Source organism: Chiloscyllium punctatum, chromosome 5 (genome assembly GCF_047496795.1).
Source record: "Chiloscyllium punctatum isolate Juve2018m chromosome 5, sChiPun1.3, whole genome shotgun sequence".
In the NCBI taxonomy this organism is placed as follows: domain Eukaryota; kingdom Metazoa; phylum Chordata; class Chondrichthyes; order Orectolobiformes; family Hemiscylliidae; genus Chiloscyllium; species Chiloscyllium punctatum.
The window spans coordinates 81,418,880-81,440,963 of record NC_092743.1 but is presented as its reverse complement, the minus strand read 5'-3'; positions in this window follow the sequence as shown (position 1 = coordinate 81,440,963).

Below are 22,084 nucleotides of genomic sequence, written 5' to 3'. Positions count from 1 at the left end.
AGTCGTGGTTTGCTCTTCCTGTTCTATGTGGGAGGCTGGACATGTTTCCAGAACCTAGGGCCAGCACATGCAAAGGAAGTGTCTCCAGCTGCAGCTCCTAGAAGCCCAGATGCTGTGGAGTATCTGAAAATTTAAGAGAACCATTGTCAGCAAGTGCAGAGAGATTTTTCACACCACAAATTAACACTACCAAGACAGGAAGGGAATGGGTGACCACCAGGGAGAGTAAGAGAACTAGGTAGACTTATGGCCAATCCCATCAAAAACAGCTATATGGATTGGATACTATTGGGGGGAATGGTCTCTTAGAGAAAACCAGTAACAGCCAAATTTGGACCATGGTTGGCTCTGCTGCAAGGGAGAGGGAGAGAAAGTGTGGGAATGCTACAGTTACAGAGGTGAATAAGACTAGTATAAATTGGATGGATTACATCTGAGCAGAATCAAGACTGATGTCTTAGTGCAAATATTGGCAAGTGTGTTTGGGGGTGGTTCGAACTAGAATGGAAGGCAGTGGAAACCTAAACAGGTGACAAGTGAAAGAGAAGTAATGATGACCATAAAAGAAAGAACAGTACAATTCAAAAATGGTAGCTAGGATAATCAAAGGCAAGAGGCAACTATGACCACAATAAAGTTAGGGTAATTAAAAATGACAAAAAAGCAAACCCAGAGACTTTGTGTCTGAAAGTGCATGAAACATTTGAAATAAGGTAGACAAATTGACAAACTTGAGAATGGATATGATCTTGTAGCATTATAGAGATATGGTTACAGGGAGATCAGGGATATTTGACTTTTCAGAAAGATGGGTGGGAAAGAAAAGATGCTGGAGTAGCACTGTTAATAAGTTGTAAGAGATGATCCAGCCTCAAATGATGTTGAGTCTATAAATAACAGCATGGCAAAGAACTGGTAGGAGTGTATGGATCCCAAATAACTGCCACACTGTGAGGAAAGATAGAAGGAAACAAATATTAGGAATACGTAAAAAGAATAGAGCAATAATTACGGGTGACTTTAACCTTTATTATAAGTTAATCAATCAAGTTGGCAAGGGTAACTATGACAACAAATTCATAGAGTGTTCCCTTTCCCTTCCACACCTCCCAGCCACCTTCCGGATTTATTCCCCCCATTGACCAATCCTTTGCCTGTCTTCACCTATCCCCACCTCAACCCCTGTTTCTGCCACTCCCTTTATCTGCAGCTCCCCTTACACCTATCCCCAGTCCTGAAGAAGAGTTACACCTGAAACACTGACTTCTCGACCTCCTGATACTGCCTGGCTTGCTGTGTTCTTCCAGCTTCCTGCTTGTCTACAATGTGAACAGGTTCCATTGAGCCAACTAGTGAACAGGTTCCATTGGATCTGGTATTGGGTAATGAAGCAGATTTAATAAATTACCTCAAAGTAAAAGAATCACCATGAAGTAGCCTTTGTGACATGGTAAAATTTAATATTCAGTTTGAGCATGAAAATGTGGGTCAGTAACTTATGGAAAATTAAAATGAAATGAGGACAGTTTAGTAAAAATGGACTGAGCAGATAGATTGGCAGGAAAGACAGCAAGCAAACAATGGTAGACATTTTAAGTGTTAATTCATAACATTCAGTTAAAATATATCCCAGTAATGAGGAAAAATTCTCAGAGAGGGATAAATCAACAATGGCTTACCAAGGAAGTTAAAGATATAAAGTTGAAAGAAATAGCATAAAAGGAGCCAAAAGTCAGTGACAGCTCTGAAGACTAGGATAAATTCAAATTCAGCAAAGGATTACTAAAAAGCTAATAAAGAGAGAGTAAATATATTGAGGCCAAATTAGGTGGGAATATTAAAATGACAATAAGAGCTTCTTTAAATATATTAAAACAAAGCGAGAGGTCAAATCGAACAAAGGTGCCTTAGAAAATGAATCTGAGGAGATAATTGTGAGAAAGAAGGAAAAGGCAAAGGAGTTAAGCAGGTATTGTGCATGAGTCTTTATATGGTGGAAGTTGATTTGAAAATTTCATTCATACTATAGAAAACAGGAGAGAACTTAAGTACCAGCACCACCACAAGAGAAGTAACATTAGGTGAAGTAATGGGGCTAATGGCGGATGACAGGTCCTGGTAGCTTGCACCGTGGATCCTTAAAGAAGTGGCAACAGAGATGGATTGGCTATAATTTTCCAAAAATACTCAGATTCTGGAGTAGTATCAGACAACTGCAACATGTTAATGTTACAAACAGCTATTCAAAATGGGAGTATAGAGGGAAACCAGTGGATGTGTTTTTTTGTTGGACTTTCAGAAGATATTCGACAAATACCTCACAGAAGATTAAGTCATAACATAAGAACCCATGTTGTTGGAAGTATTTTGGTGTGAATCGAAAATTGTCTAATGGGCTGGAAACAGCAAGTGGAGATAAGGGATTCTTTTTCAGGTTGGCAACCTGTAACCAGCTGGGTTCCACAGGAATCGGTGCTGGGACCACAACTCTTTACAGTACACATTAATGATATGGAGGAAGGAAGTGAATATACTATAACCATATTTGCAGACAATACTGAAATAGATGGAAAGACAGGACACAGAGGGATACAAATAGTTTACAGGGAGTTATTCATATGCTAAGTAAGTGGGTAAAAAAATGGCAAATGGAGTATAATGTGGGAAAATATGAAATTGGTCATGTTGGAGGGGAGACAAAAGAACTGAGTATTATTTAAATGGAGAAAAATGGCAGAAAGCTAAAACACAAAGGGACTTGGGAATACTTGTGCACAAAACACGAGTGAAGCAGATAATCAGGAATGTTAATGGAATGTTGGTGCTTAATTTGAGGGGTTTGGAGTATAAAAGTAGCAAAGTCTTACTGCTATTGTACAAGGTGCTGGTGAAACCACATCTGGAGTTTTGTGAGCAGTTTGTTCCTCTTATGCGAGAAAATATATCATTTCATTGGAGATGGTTCAGAGAATATTTATGAGGATGATCCATAATATGGAGGTATTCCATTATGAGCAAAGGTTAATCAGGTTGAGGCTCTGTTCACTAGAGTTTAGAAGCATGAGAGGTGATCTAATTGAAACATTTAGGCTTCTTAAAGGGTTTGACAGAGTAAATGCTGAGAGGATTTTTCCCCAGCTGGGGAAGCCTAGGACCAGAGAGCATTGTCTCAGAACAGATTAAGACTGAGATAAATAGATTAAGACTGAGATAAATAGATTAAGACTGAGATGAATAGATTAAGACTGAGATAAATAGATTAAGACAGGGATGAAGAGAATTTCTTGTTCAATGATTTTAAGCCTTTGGAACTCCTTGTCCCAGAGAGCTGAAGGAACTGAGTTCTTATACATATTTAAGGCTGAGGTAGATTCTTGATCAGTAGGGGAATTAAAGGTTATGGGGAAGGGGCAGGATAGTGATCAAGTGAGCTGTTGGATTAAACATGATCATATTGATTGGCAGAGCAGGCTCAAGGGGGTGAATTAGCCTACTCCAGTTCTGATTTATTATGGTCTTTTAACCTTAAGGAGAATCCAAGATTATCAGGGCCATATGAACTCAGTGTTGAGTTCAAGCTGATCCCATTTTCACTGAAGCAAGTGAGTAATCCCTCAGTTTGTTATCTATGATATTTTAGAGTGGACATAAATGCTATTTATGATTGGGTTTGTAGAACTGTTAAGTTATTTAAATATACGACACTTTAAGTTTTGCAAATATAAAACAGTCAGCCTATGACTTGGTTTTCATTTTTGGATATGCACAGAAATCTCAGCTCCATGAAACTAACATGTGAATTGGGCCACCCATATTTCCCAGGGACTGGCAAAATTGAGATTCCAGGTGAATGAGAAAGTGCAGAGGAGTCTGTCTGGAGCCTTTGGCTCTGTGATCAAAATTTAGAAATAAAGATTAAAATGTTAAGAACATCCCTTCATTATGGAATGCACTTACTCCTTATGTCCCCCTCCCCAGCCTCCAGGCCCCTCCTGAACCCATGCCAACCTGTAGCCATACTCTTCATGATTCCTGATACCCCCTATGCCCCCAATCATTTTCATTGTCTTTAACACCCTAGTGTCAACTTGGTGTGAATGCATTCCTCCATTCACCATCCTTGGCTCTTTCCACTCCACATCAATTTCCTTATTATCCACTAAGGCCATAACTCAGTCTATTAATTATGTCACCATTGGGAGAAAGAAACACTCTCATTTTTAGGAAAATCTAAACTATTGAAATTGTTGCAACTAATTTCTTATATATACAAACAGTACCGTAAATGCTTAATCCTTTATGTCAACAAATATTTTCATTTAATAAGCAGTTGAAGCTGTTCATCAATAGGCAGCCCATGGTGAAAAGAGGAATTGGGGAATCAATCCAGCACAAATCCTCTGATAGTTTTATGTGGACAGACATTCTGAAATTTTATCTCCCCATTCACATTTGGACAGCTTCTTGACAACTTTGACAATCTTGATGAGCTGAAACACTTTCTGCACAAGCATGACTTTTCACAATCCTGATATACTACCATCATAGTATTATTATTGCTTGACCACTTGCACAAACTATCATTATCAAAGTAGGATGGGAAGGATACTCAAATTTCATAATTTTTTTGCCAACTGTGAAAAGTTGTTGAGGGATTAGTGACTTTTGATATGGTGTTCTGAATGCAAATATTTGTTCTTAATTGTAAGGGATTAAGTAGTTGAGATTCAAGTCCATTTAATGGATTTTTAGCAATGTAATTTTTTGAATATTAAAATCTGTAATTGACACTCAAGACAATATTTTGTTTTCTATCAGCATGTATTTTGAGGACTGATGATGGTGAATACTAGATGAGATGGCACAAAGGGTTTAAGTACAAAGGGTAGCATATGAAGTTGTGGGCTGACTTAATTGATACTAAGTTGAAAATGTAGCTATGAGGGGAAATGGGGACATAATTTAGCATGAAGATTAGGTGGAGCATGGGTTGGCCAGAATGGGATGCAAGGAATGTGGGGAGCAAAAATAATAAAGTGTGAGGGTTGAGAGATTGAGAACATCATAACGAACAGCACGAAGTGCTAGAGCATCAGAGTGGACCTGTTAATCAGCCTGCCTTGGTCCTCATCTGTCCTTGCACTCTATTCCAGGGTGGAAGTGCTGACTCTATCGCACTCTTTGTCACCAACCCGATCAGTTCTTCTATATGGCCTATTCCCAAAGCCAAGTGCAGTGAGCCAGGAAATGTCCCAATTCAGCACATTCACCTCAGGAGTAAAATCCTGCTTTATTGGTGTTGAGGAAATCTCACCAATTGCGTTACATGAGAGTTGAGAGGGGCATTGAGCATTATTCAGGATTTTAAAATGGCAGGGTAAAGAAACACATAATCCACACTGGAATATTGTCAGGGATGCCTGACCTATCGCTTTTGAAGGTTGTACAAGTAAATTGACATACCCTTGCCTCTTTATTGTTATAAAGTGATGTCTTGACTCCTTTTGTACCGTTCCTATTCTCAAAATAAATTACTTTAGGAATTGGAACAAAATTCAGGCTTGGGATACTGGTTCACATCTAAGTGCTTACTATTATGAAACTTGCTAATGATAGTGATATTTTACAAATTTTAGCTTCTTTCTTGTGAAATCCTTTAAAGAAAAAACAAATCTAGCAAACATGATGTCCATGGTGAAGATAAGGTGTTGGGGACAGGGGAAGCGAAAATCATGGAGGAGGTGGAGGGCGTGGGTGGTGTCCCAAATGTAGGTGGAGAGTTCTTGGACTAAGGGGGACAGGACCGTGTCGAGATATGCAGAGATGAGTTTGGTGGGGCAGGAGCAGGCTGAGACAATGGGTCGGCCGGGGCAGTCAGGTTTGTGGATTTTGGGCAGGAGGTAGAAACGGGCGGTGTGGGGTTGTGGGACTATGAGGTTGGAGGCGGTGGATGGGAGATCCTCTGAGGTGATGAGGTTATGGATGGTCTGGGAGATGATGGTTTGGTGGTGGGAGGTGGGGTCATGGTCAAGGGGACAGTAGGAGGAGGTGTCTGCTAGCTGGGGTTTAGCCTCAACGGTGTAAAGGTCGGTGCGCCAAACTACTACCGCGCCTCCCATGTCTTCTGGTTTGGCCCATCCTAAGCTGTAGTATATTCAAAGTGAAATATTGCTGTTGAATGCAAGGTACACATGCCTGCAAAACTGGATAGTATACATTGAAAAACCTTTGGTCTAGTGTGGTGCAAGTAAGAATTGGAGAAAACTCTCATGTAAGAAAATCTGTTCCCCTAAATTTGGACTGTCTCTAAAGTTATATCAGCATGCTGTATGGTAAGTCAAGACTGAAATAAAAAGCAACTAGGAAGAATATGCTGAAATTTCTGAAAGATTAATGGAAACATGAATCTGACAAATACAGGCACTGGAGTGTGATGATTTAACATTCATCTGTGTATGTTCAAATGTGGGCCTTTTTCTCCATCATGGTATTTTATCTGATGTAATGCTTACATTATCCCTCATGACATAAGAAGCTCTGCACAGATAATGTGGTATTGACGAATCCAACAGATTAGATTCCCTACAGTGTGGAAACAGGCCCTTCAGCCCAACAAATCCACACCGACCCTCCGAAGAGTAACCCACCCAGACCCATTTCCCTCTGACTAATGCACCTAACAGTATGGATAATTAGCATGGCCAATTCACCTGACCTGCATATCTTTGGACTATAGGAGGAAATCCACCCAGACAGAGGGAGAATGTGCAAACCCCACACAAACAGTCACCCAAGGCTGGAATCAAACCTGGGACCCTGGTGCTGTGAGGCAACAGTGCTAACCACTGAGCCACTGTGCAGGCCCATGTCTACTATAGCTAGCTGTTAAGTAATTGTCATCTTCTGATTAATAAAACGCTTATACTTTGAAAGTTATGTTTTATAGAATATTCCTATTAAATGTATGAGAACGCATGGAGTGAGATTTTTAATTGACTTCTAGTATCTTACATTTGAATAGTTTCTAAGTTTCAGTGTATAATATGAAATGCAAATAATCTGACTTTTGAAAGCAATTTAGGCAATGGGCACATTTCAAACACATTTGCATAGCTTTCTGCTACTTATATACAAAATGTTTTGCTACTTTTTTGAGAGTGAAATTATGCATTGATTTAACAGTTTCTATGCTAGAATAAACTCAAAAATATCTATTGAGGCATTTACCCTTGTTGCTCATCCTATTCAGAATTTGGGGTGAAAGTTATCATGAACAAGTATTTTGTTCCTGATACTATTTAACTAAAACTTAACATGCTGTAATCAGACTTATAGAAATGAAACTGAATTAATTTGAAAGGAAGGGAGTGAAGGGGATAGTTATTTAGAGCAATAGAAGGAAGAAAGTGGTGTTTGAAAAGATCAGTGCAAGATCACTGCTGCTTATGACTTACATCAAGGATTTCTACTTGGAAATAAACACTTGGTTTCTAAATTTGTGACAAATGGGTACGTGTAATTTATACTGTAACAAATTATAGGAGGATATGAATAACTTTGCAGCATAGGCAAAAAGATGTGAAATAATATTCGGCATAGATAAATAGTAGTTCATTTGATTCGGAATAAAACAGAGGTCACTTATTTTCTAGAAGGTTAAAGTCTAAATGGCATAAAGGACCTCTAAGTGAAAATACATCAATCACTAAAAATGATGATATAGAATTGCAAGGGAATATGAACTGAAGCAAACTTAAAACTGGGCTTTATTTCTGCAGGGATAGACTTCAAATGCAAATTTATATGGAAGTACATTTAAACCATACTTGCACCCAGAATTAAAGACCAACCACCCTATGGATAGGTTAGCGGACATCCCAGAATCAACCCAGCACCACTGACCTCATTACAATGTTACCTGTGTTAGGGAAGATGTCAAACAGGCTGCTCTCCGATTGACCAATTGAAAGCTTGTTTTCTGCCTTGGAGATTTGCAGAGACAATATTCAACTAATTCTATGTGTGAACATGGGTTTTTATTGTGATGCTACAAAATAGCTCCAGCTTCACGCTTTTCAATCTGTTTTCAGTTTTTCTTTAGTTATACCTACAGGGTTGACGAAGAGCATATAGAGAGTAATCAAAGTATTGAACAATTAAACCCATGAGTACCAATTAGAGCCCCCACCCCACCCACCATTCCCCCACTCCATACTTTCTCCTCCCTCAAACTTTAGAAACCTTCTCTCCACACTGTCACCACTTTAGACACCAGACTCATCTTGCAAGCCAGCTCCAAAGCTGAATACTTTCCTTTCTTCCTCAGTGGCTGCCCACATCCAAGCCAAATAAAGATGGGTGTGCCCCTGATGTTCATTGGTGGAGGTAGAATCACTGCCTGCAAAATAAATGTCAGCTCAGAAATACAGCACGCTGCTCTGGTCACAATATTATGGAAAAGTTAGAGAGGCACTGGAGAAGGTACATAGAGGTTTACAAAAATAACAGCAGAACTGCATGGATATACCTAGTAGGAGAGGGTTGAGATGCTGTTTCTGCCTTCCTTTTTATTTTAAAAGAAAAGAATGCTGAAGGTTGAAGTTTAATTGAAGTGTTGACAATTTTTGAGAGTTTGCATGGACGAGATGATGACAAAAGAATGATTCCTCCTGTGGCAGAGGGCAAAACTAAAGATTGTCAATATAAAATATTCATCAAGAAATTAAATAGAGATTTCAGAAGGAAGATGCTCTGGAATTCACAGAATACTTACAGTGCAGAAGGAAGCCAATTCGCCCATCATGCATGTTCTGACTTTCTGAGCATTTTGACTCTGTGCAATTTCTTGTCTTTTCCCACTCATCCTGAACATAGGTATAATATAAATAATCTAATACAATCTTGAATATCTCAAAGACAGATAAGAATAGGATGCATTTCAGTGAAAGTTTTTTTAGATTAGATTACTTACAGTGGGGAAACAGGCCCTTCGGCCCAACAAGTCCACACCAACCCTCTGAAGCACAACCCACCCCGATATCTAACACTACAGGCAATTTAGCATGGCCAATTTACCTAACCTGCATGTTTTTGGATTGTGGGAGGAAACCAGACCACCTAGAGAAAACCCACACAGAACGTGCAAACTCCATACAGAGAGTCGTCTGAGGCGGGAATTGAACCCAGGTCTCTGGCACCGTGAGGCAGCAGTGCTACCACTGTGCCACCGTGCCACCTGTTAGACCAGCATTTGAGGAAGAAGACATTAAGAAGGTAGACTTGGGGAAAGACAACACTAATGCACATGGATGTAACAGCTTTGGAACCACTAAGTCATGATGACAGTGTGAAAAGGATGAATGGTTTGGTTTGAAAGGGGAGAGCAAGAAAGACAAGGGAGTTCCTATATTATTGGGAGCCTCCAATGGACACACTAGGAATTTCATTCTTGTAAGAATTTGTATTAATACAAAACCTACCATGCCCCTCAGAACATTAAAAGGTTTGCAGCTATTTGAAAGGACAGTTAATGTTTGCATGTGGGAAAGTAAAAGCCGTTTTGCACACAGCAAGTTGCCAAAAACCTGACAGAGGCAAATAACCAGTTAACAGGCTTAAAGGGTATATAGAGTTGATGATAATATCAGTGCAGGATAAAGGATTTTAACATTCAAATAAAACATATTCTCTTGCTACCACTTAATATGATAAAAACCCAATTTATATTGACCTTGTGAGTGCCAGGACAAAGCTATCATGAGACAGCTGAGCACTGAATAGTATTTTATATATTTAACTAATGTTCCACCATTTCCGCAAAGCTCGAAGGAACACATTAACATTGTGAAAAATATGCTGAGGCAATTGTGATACTGAAATAGGTTATCTTAATTTTTCAATTGTGCATGATTGATCAGATTCTACCTCAGGGTCAGAGACTTAGGATGAGTCACATGGGATGAATTATCATATCAATAGCACTTCACAATTGGTTTGGAGCACAGATATAGGCTTTGCTAACTCAACAGTAATGCTACACTCTTGACAGCTACAAAACAAATCTTTTTTTTCCTGTCTTTATTCTTTCATGGGATTCAGGCCTTGTTGACAAGATTAGCATTTGTTGTCCATCCCTAATTGTCTTTGAAAAGATGATGGTGAGCTGCCTTCTTGAACCACTGTAATTCATTTGCTGTGGATACATCCACAATACATTAGAAAGGGAGTTCCAGGATTTTGACTCAGTGACAGTGAAGAAGTGGCAACATATTTCAAGTGGCTTGGAGGGAAACTTGCAGATGAGGAATTGCCATGAATCTGCTGCCCCTGTCCTTCTAGATCAAGGTGCTATCTAAGGAGCAGTGTCCATTTGGACCTGGACTACTTCAGTGTCTAAGAAGTCATGAATGGTGCTGAACATTGATAGGTCATCAACAAAAATCCCACTTCTGAACTTATAGTGGACGGAAGGTCATTGATGAAGCAGCTGAAGATGGTTTAGCTGAGGGCACTATCCTCAGGAACTCCTGCTGAGATGTGCTGGAGCTAAGATGATTGACCTATTAAAACCACACTTATCTTCCTGCATGCCAGGAACAACTCTAACCAGTGGAGAGTTTACCCCTACTCACATTGATTCCGGTTTTGTTCAGGGTCCTTGATACCACACTCGATCAAATGTGAACTTGATGACAAGCGCAGTCATTCTCAGCTCACCTCCAGAATTCAGCTCTTTTGAACCAAAGCTATAATAATGTCAGGAGCTGAGCGGCCCTGGCGGAACCCAAACTGGGTGTCACCAAGCAGGTTATTGCTGAGCAGGTGCTGCTTGATAGCACTGTGGATGACACCTTCAATCACTTTACTAATGACCGAGAGTAGACTGATGAGACAGTAATTGACCAGGTTGGAGTTATCCCGCTTTTTGTGTGTACAGTACATACCCAGGCAATCTTCCATGTTGACAAGCACATTCCACAAATTGTAACTGTGCTTGAACAGCTGGATTGGAGAATAGCAAATTCTGGATCACAAGTCTTCAGTACTGTTGCTGGATTGTTGAAAGGGCCCTTAGTCTTTGAGTATCTAGAATCTCTGAACTTTTTTTTTAATATCTCATGGAGTAAATTGAATTGGCTGATGGCTGGCATGTGTGATGCTGGAGACCTCAGGAGAGGCTTGAGATGAACCATTCACTCAGTACTTCTGGCTGAAGACTGTTGTGAATGCTTTAGCTTTATCTTTTGCACTGATATGTTGGGCTTTTCCCTCATTGAGGATGGGGATATTTGTGACGCTTCTCCTCCAATATGTTATTCAATTGCCTAACATCATTTATGACTGGATGTGGCATCTCTGTAGAGTTTAGATCTGATCTGTTGGTTTTGAAATCATTTAGCTTGGCCTATCAATTACTGCTTATGCTGTTTGGTATTCAAGTAGCCCTGTTTGGTAGTCTCACCACATTGTCACCTCATTTTTACGTATGCCTGATGCTCCTCTTGGCATGCCTTCCTGTGCACTTCATTATGGTCAAGTTCATCCCTAACTTGATGGTGATGGTGTATTGGGAATATGGCAGGCCAAGAGGTTGTAGATTCTGCTGCTGTTGATTCCCACAGCACCTCATAGCTGCCTAGTCTTAGTAGATCTGCTTGAAGTCTAGCTACCACAGTGATAATGCCAGATGACACAATGGAGACATTGGAATAATTTAGAAGCATCTCATTAATTCTCAGAAATCCCAATATGTTTTACATGCAATTAATTGTTTCAAAGCAATTACTGCAGTGCATGGCCACCACTTTTCATTTAGCAAAACCTTGGATACCACTGTTAAGATGAATGATCAGTTTATGTTTTGGTGTTGAAGAAAATTTCCAATGGAACATGCATCTTCTTTACCTTCAACAATGTATAACCATTTTAGCACTGCACTGTTACAACATGAAATATGATCTAAACCTGCAGTGACTTAACCTGTTCACAGCTTTCTGTCCCACAGGGTGAAAAATTGTCCTCAGAAATAGGCTCTCATCCAGTGTTTTGTTTGAGAGAATGGATGTATCCAGACAAAGAACCTGGAGTGGAAATCTCAGGAGACCTCAATGTTTGTGGTATTGTATTATCTATAAAGAGTTAAAAATCACACAACGCCACATTATAATCCAACAGGTTTATTTAGAAGTACTAACTTTTGAGCACTGCTCTTTCATTAGGTATCCGTGGAGCAAGATCATAAGATGCAGAATTTATAGCAAAAGATCACAGTGTCACGCATGCAATGGATACAATATAGCGAACAAACCTAGATTACTAGGTGGTAATGAGGAATGCAGATGACCGGAGATCAGAGTCAAGATTAGAGTGATGCTGGAAAAACACAGCAGGAAAATCAATTTTCCTGCTCATCGGATGCTGCCTGACCTGCTGTGCTTTTCCAGCACCACTCTAATCTTGAAACCTAGATTGCTGTTAAGTCTTTCTTCTTTTAGAATGGGTTGCAGGTTTCAGTTCAGTTCATTGATACGTAAATCCCAAAACTTCTTTCAAATCACATTCTCGAGATAACTTAAGGTTTTATAAAAAAAAGGTGACATCTCAGCTTTAAAAATGCATTAAAGGTGTGATGTTAGAGTCTGTCTGTATCCAAAACTTGAATCAGACTGGTTGTATTTCTAAAGTAGGAATTTATAACATGTTACATGGATTGACTTCCTGCATTGACTGTCTGCAGAGTGTGCTTTTTAAAGAGATAGAATGTAACTATAATCACAATTCTGCATATGTGTGTGTGCGAACATGTGAGGGAGAGAGAGAGAGTGTGCATGTGTGTGTGATTATGCGAGAGAGAGTGTGAATGTATGCATGTGAATGTATTTGCATGTGAGTGTATGCAAGAGTTTGTGTTTGTATGTGTGCACCTCATGGGGTCGTACATGTGGGTGTCTGAGAGAGAGCATGTGTATGAGAGAGGGTCTGCATGAGTGTGCGAGCATGTAAGAGTGTGCATGTATGTGTGTGTGAGAGAGTATACAGAGTGTAGTGGGGTCACCTGGAGTGTGACATGAACCCAAGGTCCTGGTTGAGGCTATCCTCATGGGTACCAAACTTGGCTATTGGTCTCTGCTCGGCCACTCTGCGTTATGCATTCCAAAGTCCGCCTTGGAGGATGGTCACCCAAAGATCTGAGGCTGCATGTCCCTGACCACTGAAGTTACAGAATTGTGATTGCAGATACATTCTATTTTCTTCAAAAAGCACACACTCTGCAGGCAGTCAATCCATGTAGTATTTTACAAATTTCTACTTTGGAAATAGAACCAGTCTGATTCAAGTTTGGGATACAGACATACTCAAACCTCAAGCTCTTAATGCATTGTCTGAGCTGAGATGTCACTTTTTTTTTATAAACCCTTAAGCTATCTCAAGGATGTGATTTGAAAGAAGTTCTGGGATTTACATATTAATGAACTGAAACTTGCAACTCATTCGAAAAGATGAAAGATTTAACAGCAATCAACGTTTGTTCAATATATCGTGTCCATTGCACGCATGATACTGTGATCCTACGATCCCGCTCCACAGCTACTTGATGAAGGAGCAGCACTCAAAAGCTAATACTTCCAAATAAATCTATTGGACAATAACCTAGTATTGTGTGATTTTTAACTTTGTCCACCCCCGTCCAACACTGGGTCCTCCACATCATTATCTGTAGAGACTTAGGAGTTGAAGGCAGTCTAGAAAATGTTCACCAGGTTTATCACAGATATGAAGAGATGAGGAGAGGTTGAGTAAGTTGTGCCTGCACTAACAGGAGTTTAGAAGAAAGAGAAGAGATCTTATTTAAATAGCTAAGATCTTTAAGAAGCATGATAGGGTAGATGTGGAGAAGTTATTTCCCTTGTGGGAGAGTCCATGACGAGAAGGCATAATCTTAGAGTAAGGTGTCACCTATTTAAAACAGAAATGAGGAAGAATATCTTCTTTTAGATTAGATTAGATTCCCTACAGTGTGGAAACAGGACCTTCGGCCCAACAAGTCCACACCAACCCTCCGAAGAGTAACCCACCCAGACCCATTTCCCACTGACTAATACACCTTACACTATGGGCAATTTAGCATGGCCAATTGACCTGACCTGCACGTCTTTGGACTGTGGGAGGAAACCAGAGCACACCCATTCAGACACAGGGAGAATGTGCAAACTCCACATTGACAGTCACCTGAGGCTGAAATCAAACCTGGTGCTGTGAGGCAGCAGTGCTAATCACTGAGCCACCGTGCCGCCCCAACAGGGTGAGTATTGAGGAGTAGGATGGGCTTCATTCAACTGTAATGTCAGAGTTTGGGGAGGTGGGGGGGGGGGTGTTGTTGGTGGGTGGGTAGGGAGGACAGTTGTAGGTAAAGTTCAATGTGATGGCTTTCCACAGGGGGGAATGGGTGTAAATGGGTTGTTAGGGTAGTGCAAGGTGAAAAAGGACACTCAGGCTCTGAGTGGGTACCTGGTGACTGATCAGAGCCCACTGCTGATGGCGCCACAGTATTCCTTGCCATTATTTGCCATTCTCTAGAACTAAAATACAACTGGAAAATGGCTGGGACAAAGCGCAGGGTGGATGGAGTTAGTGGGCACAATGCAGGATCCATGTCTACTAAACATTAGGACATTGGAGTGGCAAATAAATGACATTTACAAAACAGCTATGTTTAATTTGCAATTAATTCATCATACATTTGCAATGCGTACAGAGTGAAAGTACTCAGTGGTCAAATGCTGGTCAAAGTTGATTTGCACTATGCCATTGGAAATTGCAAATTTAATGACTGAGTCTCAGTAATGCAGAAATTAATGGCAATGATTTAAAAAGTGACAATTACAATACAAAGCTGAACCATTTATCACGAAACTTCCAAGGGTGCTGCAAGCCATCACTTCATCTTTTTGTAGGATTAGGGTACTCCGTACTGAATGCATTGATGGGGAGGTGCTGGCCTGGTGGTTTTATCGCTGAACTATTAATTGAGAAATTCAGGTAATGTTCTGGGGTCCTGGGTTCAGATCCCACTATGGCAGATGGTGAAGTTTAAATAGAAAAAACAATCTGGAATTAAGAGTCTAATGATAACCATGACAGAAGGAAACTGCCATCTTTACCTGGTCTGGTCAACATGTGATTCTAGACCCACAGCAATATGGCTGACTTTGAACTCCCTCTGGGCAATAAGCGCTTGCCTCAACAGCAATGCCTACATCCCATGAATAAATTAACAAAAAGAAACATTGAGGGATTGATGTGAGTCTGGGCTGGGAAGGGGAGCACAGCAGACACCCTCTTTATGGTGTTAGTCACTAAGTCAGCACGGCACCTTTACCTAGTTGTTGCTGAGGCTAAAGCTGAATTAATGATGTAGACATGATTCACCAGATGTTCCCTGAGATGGAGCACTTTTACTATGAAGACAACATGGATAAGCTCAGGATGTGTTCTTTGGTGCAGAGATGGAGGGATAGGACTTGATTGAGGTTTATATGATTATGAGGGACATGAACAGGGTAGATAGGAAACAATTATTTCCCCTTAGTTAAAGGGTCAACAATTAGGGGGCATAATTTTAAGATGAAAGGCAGGAGGTTTAGAGGTATTTTGCAAAATACATTTTCACCCATTTTCACCCAGAAGATAATGCAGGATTGCAGTACACTACCTGGGATGGTAGTTGAGGCAGCAAGATTCACAACTTTTAAAAAGTAATTAGACAAGTACTTGAAATGTCATAACATTCAAGGCTATGAGCAGAGTGCAGGAAAGTGGGGCTAGTGTCGAGTTAGAGTCGAGAGTGTGGTGCTGGAAAAGCACAGCAGCTCAGGCAGAACGGAGGAGCAGGAGAGTCAACATTTGGGCATAAGCCCTTCATGGTAAGAATAAATTAGAATCAGACTTGAGGAATGTGATTAAGCAGGGTAGGTAGTTAATGAGGTGTTTTTTGATTAGTTATAGAATGAAAACATACTTGGTGCTGTAACAAAAAAAACCCTCCTAAATAATCTGTACAACTTCGGGCATAGCCAGAAAAAGATAGCTTTCACCCTGTTGGTCCATGTATCATTTTGTGTGTAATTTTGTGTGTAATGTGCAGTTCTTTTGTTAGAAGCACAATGACAGTCTCATGTGAAATGTTCAGTAACTGACCTCCATAATAAACAGAAAGCAAAGAAATATGACTGTGGACTTCAAGCTAAGTCTCATTCTGTGATCTACCGTGTCCAGTATTATTACCATTAGTTGGGATCATAATGTGCAGGCTGCCAGTGAAGACTTTCCGAGGGCTGTGTCAGGTGCCCAAGCTAAGGTTGATATAGATGCCCGAAACAGTATAGAACCAAATGTTTGCAAGAGGTAATGTAATACAACATTTTTCTATACAATGTATAAACATTCTGAATAAGAAAAAACACATTGGATTTGATTTTGCACTCCCAAAAGCAATGAATTTTCGAGTGTTGCAACAACATCGCAAGTGCTGACACACTCCATGCTTCTACCAAAAAGCAGAAATTGCAGCAGTATACCCTCCACTGACTGGTCCACCGACCTTTTGGTTTAAAACAACAGGGATGAATAGTTTGTGCATCTAGTTTTAGAGCTATCATGGTCAAGTCCACGGAGGACTCATTATGTTGCATTCAGTATAATTCTGAGAAGGCATCAATAGCAGCAGGAGAGCAATTTCAGAAGCAAATGTGGAAATTTTGAGAGGTGAATTTTATTTGATTTCTTTTACCCTTTCATGGGACATGGGTGTTGCTGGTTGGCCAGCATTTATTGTACGTTCAGGGTTGCCCTTGAGAATCATTGAATCCCTGCAGTGTGAAAGCAGGCCAGTTGGCCCATTGAGTCCATACCAACCCTACAAAGAACAAGTAGACACACTCACTATCCTATCCTTGTAACCTCATATTTACATGCTAATCCACCTAACCTACACATCCCAGGACACTATGGGCAATTTAGCATGGTCTATCTACCTAACCTCCTGTGGAAGGAAACTAGAGCACCTGGCAGAAGGCCATGCAGACACAGGGAGAATGTGCAAACTCCATACAGTCACCTCAGGGTGGAATTGTATCTGGGTCCCTGGTTCTGTGAGGCAGCATTGCTAACAACTGGGCCACTTTGCTGCCCAAGAAGATAGTGTTTTGTCAATTTCTTGAATCACTGTCGTCCACGTGCAGCAGGTACACCCACACTGCAGTCAGGGAGGGAATTCCAGGATTTTTACCCAGCAACAGTGAAGGAATGATGATATATTTCCAAGTCAGGATGGAGGGTAACTTGGAGGGGAACTTGCAAATAATGGTGCTTCCATGTATCTGCCCTTGTCCTTCTACATGGGAGTTGCTGTGGGTTTGAACAGTGCTGTCTAAGAATCTTTGGTAAATTTCTGCAATGTATCTTGTAGATGGGCACACTGCTGCTACTGAGCATTTTTGGTGGAGGGAGTGGATGATTGTGGGTAAGGTGCCAATCAAATAGGCTATGTTATCCTAACTGGTGTCAAGCTTCTTTAGTGTTGTTCAAGTTACATTCATCCAGTCAAGTGGGAAGTATTCCATCATTCTCTTGACTTGTGCCTTGTTGATGGTGGAAGTCAGAGTTGTTTTGGAAAGTCAGGAGGTGAGTTACTCACTACAGTATTTCTAGCCCCGGATTTGCTCTTGTATGTATCTGGTGAGTCCAGTTGAGTTTCTGATCAATAGTAACCCTTAGGACATCGATGACAGGGAATTCAATTATAGTAATATCACTGAATATCAAGATACGGTGGTAAGATTGTTAATTGCATGTACATGTTAATATGACTTATCAAACCTCTGAAATAGGTTTTATTTATCTGATTTTTTTAGAATGAAATCAAAGTGACTGAAAAGATCTTTAAACATATTTGACTTCTTATCAATATTTATCTGACTTCTTTGAAGTCAAAGTTCTTTTACAAAATTGAAGTGATTTTTTGCCCATAATTGGCTTGATTCTTTCTTGACTAACCAATGACTACAAGAAATCCATTCAAAAAGATCAATACCACCTGTTTCCATCATCTGCCTGAGGAGACTGTTCCATCATGTTCCAAATGAAACATTGTGAAGGGTGTCTATGGGGAAATCTTTCCCACTAAGTGGAGATGGGTTTTGCTCTATTTGGTGTGCTAAATCCATGCAGAATGTTAAATGCCCAGAAATTGGTGTCAGTCCAGATACCCAACCCACCTACCCTTAATCAAGTGTAGCAGGAAAGTAATTAACAGCCTTTGTTTAAATGATAAACTCCTGCTTTCCTAGACAGTGCATGGGATCCAAACTGAACTTACATCTCACCTTCCCACAGATAGCCAAAAGTATATGGAGGACTTACATAAAAGATGAAACCATCAGGGCGGCACGTTGCTCAGTTTTTAGCACTGCTGCCTCACAGCACCAGGGACCCGGGTTTGATTCCAGCCTCGGATGACTATCTGTGTGGAGTTTGCACATTTTCCCCGGGTGTTCTAGTTTCTTCCCACAGTCTAAAGATATGCAGGCTAGGTGAATTGGCTGTGCTACATTGCCCATAGTGTTCAAGAATGTGTCAGTTAGGTGCATTAATCAGGGGTAAATACAGAGTAGGGGGAATGGATCTGGGTGGGTTATTCTTCGGAGGGTCAGTGTAGACTTGTTGGGCGGAAGGGCCTGTTTCCACACTGTAGGGATTCTATGATCATAGCGATAAACCTTAGGTGAAGGTTTATGTTGGCAGAGCAAGTTCTTTCAGCCTAAATTCACTCTTTCTTTGAGTTTAGCAACTTTGACTAACTTGTAGTCTTTGCCTTTGATTCCACTAAACATAAATACACCTTCTGTCCTGTGTGATTTTCGAGCTACATGTTCTGCAGTAAGAAGGACTGTTGAGGAGGGAGTGCAGCTTGTGTAATTCTCTTTACTCTACAGAGACTTTGGAAGTCATATCCTGTCACGAAGGAAACAAAAACAGTAAATGACCCATCCTGGTCTGACTTATCTTGTATACCTCAGAATAGTGCTCCAGTATGATCAGTATTACCAAGTATTACCAAGTATTGCTTCTTAATTTTAAAAAAAAATTGCTTTTTGTTTTTTTTTTCCCTCTGGACCATCACTTGTCCATTCAGCTTCCTTAACCTCTGAACACATGACCTGAAAAGCTTCAAGGTCTCGTGGCACATAATTGGAGATCTCTGCAGCCTCTTAAAAACAGACTTCTGTCCAGAGGTGTATGTAGCCACCCATTGCTTGTATTTATCAAGGTGACTACAGGCTCAATTTATTCCTATCCAGGCACCTACCAGTTTTAGTATTTTCTCAGTTGGCCACTCTTGGTACCTTGTTGTGTTTGCCACTTCTTTACGCTCTTTAGTCCTGTGAAAAGATTACTTCAGCTGGTTCCCGACCACTCAGCCACTTTTGTCTTTGCTTTCTCTTCGGCTTTTCTAGAGATTAGTGGTAGAAGGTACACCACCACAGAGGTATGAAAAGAGGTACTGTTGTTAGATAGCAAGACGGTTTATTGCATGATAATGATACATACAATTACATTGGTCAGGTATAATTAATAGGACCTTCGGGGCCCAGTAAATGACATATGCTCCCTCTCAAACTAGGTTTGAACTCCTTCTGACCCACTGACTGTGTGTAGCACCAGTAATGGATGCAACAAATATAATATGAACATTAACCACTTCAGCACCATTGCTCCATATAAGACTGATTGCACCTATCAAATCTTGCAATTTTCACTCCACAGTGCCTCTGCCAAGCCAGCAATGCCTTGTTTGTCAAAGCATCCAGGATTTTCAAAGAAAGACATAGAAACATGGAAAATAGAAATGGTGCAGGATAAAGCCAGCTAACCCTTCAAGCCTGCTCTGCCTTTTATTATGGTCATAGCTGATCCAACTCAGCACCCTGTTCCCCTTTCTCCCCATACTATTTGATCCCTTTAACGCTAAGAAATATATTTAACTCCTTCTTGAAAATATTCAAAGCTTTGGCCTCAACCGCTTTCTGTACAGAAAATTCCATTAGCTCACCATTCTCTGTGTGAAGACGTTTCTGTTCATCTCAATTGGAAATGGCTTATCTTGTACGCTTACAATTATGACCTTTGGTGACTCTTAGACTGTATTCTCATGAAAATCAAGAAAGCATCATGTGAGCTAAAAATCTGTTGTCGACAGAATGGAAGCCAAGTGCTGAAGTCTGTGTTCCTTTCTGAATTGTCAGAGATCTGGGAATATTTGAGGAAGAGGTGGGTTTGTTTATAATGCCAAAATATGACACAGCTTTAAATAATCAGCAGCAGGTTTTTTGAGAATTTACAGAAAAGAAAATCTTCTTATATTTTAAGTACTTATCTTGAAATTGTTGCTATGGCATCCACTCTCAGAATTGTGCTGAAAGAAAGTAGTTTGAAGAGAATAGTGTACTTTTACAAATTATCAAAAGAGAAGTGAATAATTCATAATTCAGGGGTAAACTTGTTTTGGAAGAGGTAAATTGCAGGTATTTGTTACAACTGAGGTGCAGCATAGCTGAATTCAGCCAAATTCATGCGCTGAAGTTTATTGCAGGATATTTCTGAAGCAATGGACTTTTTTAGTTCACAAAGCTCATTTCCTGTGGTCTAAATACCAGGGGTCACATAACTGATTTGGTGGATTCAGAACAGTAAAGATTTTGGAGTTATTACAATCTTGTAGCCTTCAGATCCTTTCCAGCAGCAGATATTACTATGGCTTTTCTTTGCTCTACGAACAGGCAATATTGAAAATGACTCTCAGGATGACTGCTATTGCATGGTCAGCAACAATACCAAATACTAAATATTAATACTAAATACTAAATTAACACTAAATATAAAGAGGTTTAAAATGCAAAATCCATATTCTATCTTCATTATTCCTTCAGTTTTTAGCTCGTTGACAACTTCCTTCTGCTGCTTCACGGAAAATCTCTTGAAGTCACATCAGATGTTACCTGTTTTGTCGGGTCCCAGGCTTCAACAATTCATGGAATCCCTACAGTGTGGAAATAAGCCATTGGACCCAACACATCCACACTGACCCTTGGAAGAGAAACCCACCCAGACCCATACCCCATATTTATCCCTGACTAATGCACCTAACCTACACATCCCTGTATGCTGTGGGCAATTTAGCATAGCCAATCCACCTAAGCTGTATATCTTTGGACTGTGGGAGGAGACCAGAGCACCTGGAAGAAACACACGCAAATACAGAGAGATTGTGCAAACTCCACACAGACAGTCAACTGAGACTGGAATTGAACCCGGGTCGCTGGTGCTGTGAAGCAGCAGTGCTAACCACTAAGCCACCATGACAGCTTTAATTTTATAAAACTTACTTAATATAGTGCTATGTCCCTCGATCATTGTCAAGAGCAGAATCAATAAAACATTTTTGACAAAATGTTGCCAACAGAAATGTACATCAGGAAAGATGCCTGAGAAATAGATTGAAGAGCTGGGATTTAAGGAGAAACTATGAAAAGGTAAGAGGGCTAGCTAGTTGCGGAAGTTTAGGGAAGAAATTTTATCAGCTTCAAACCTCAACTGATAAAAGCACGATGTGATGAAATGATTATAATGAAGTAAGCACAAAACAAGTGCTTGCACAAATTTTGAAGGCTTGTTGGTTTGGAGGAAGAGCAAGAGTTGAGCAAATAGGGCTTAAAGGAGTTTGAAAACAAGGAAGAGGATTTTAAAACTGAGGCATTGCTAGACTGAAAGTGGCTAAGAGCAGTCAGATAAATGGTGACTTACAGAACAAGATCGAGCCTCCTTTGAAAAGAAGATCAGGATGTTTCAGCTTCCTAATGGAGGCTGAGGGAAAGCTGTCTATGGTGCCTGAGTCATTGAACCCAGAAATCATAAAAAAACTCACCTGAAGAGAAATGTGTTCATGGAGTGTATGTTGTTCATTGAACATGTACATCATACCCTTCATGCGGCCTTTGTGTGGAGACGCAGGAGATGGGGCAGATGC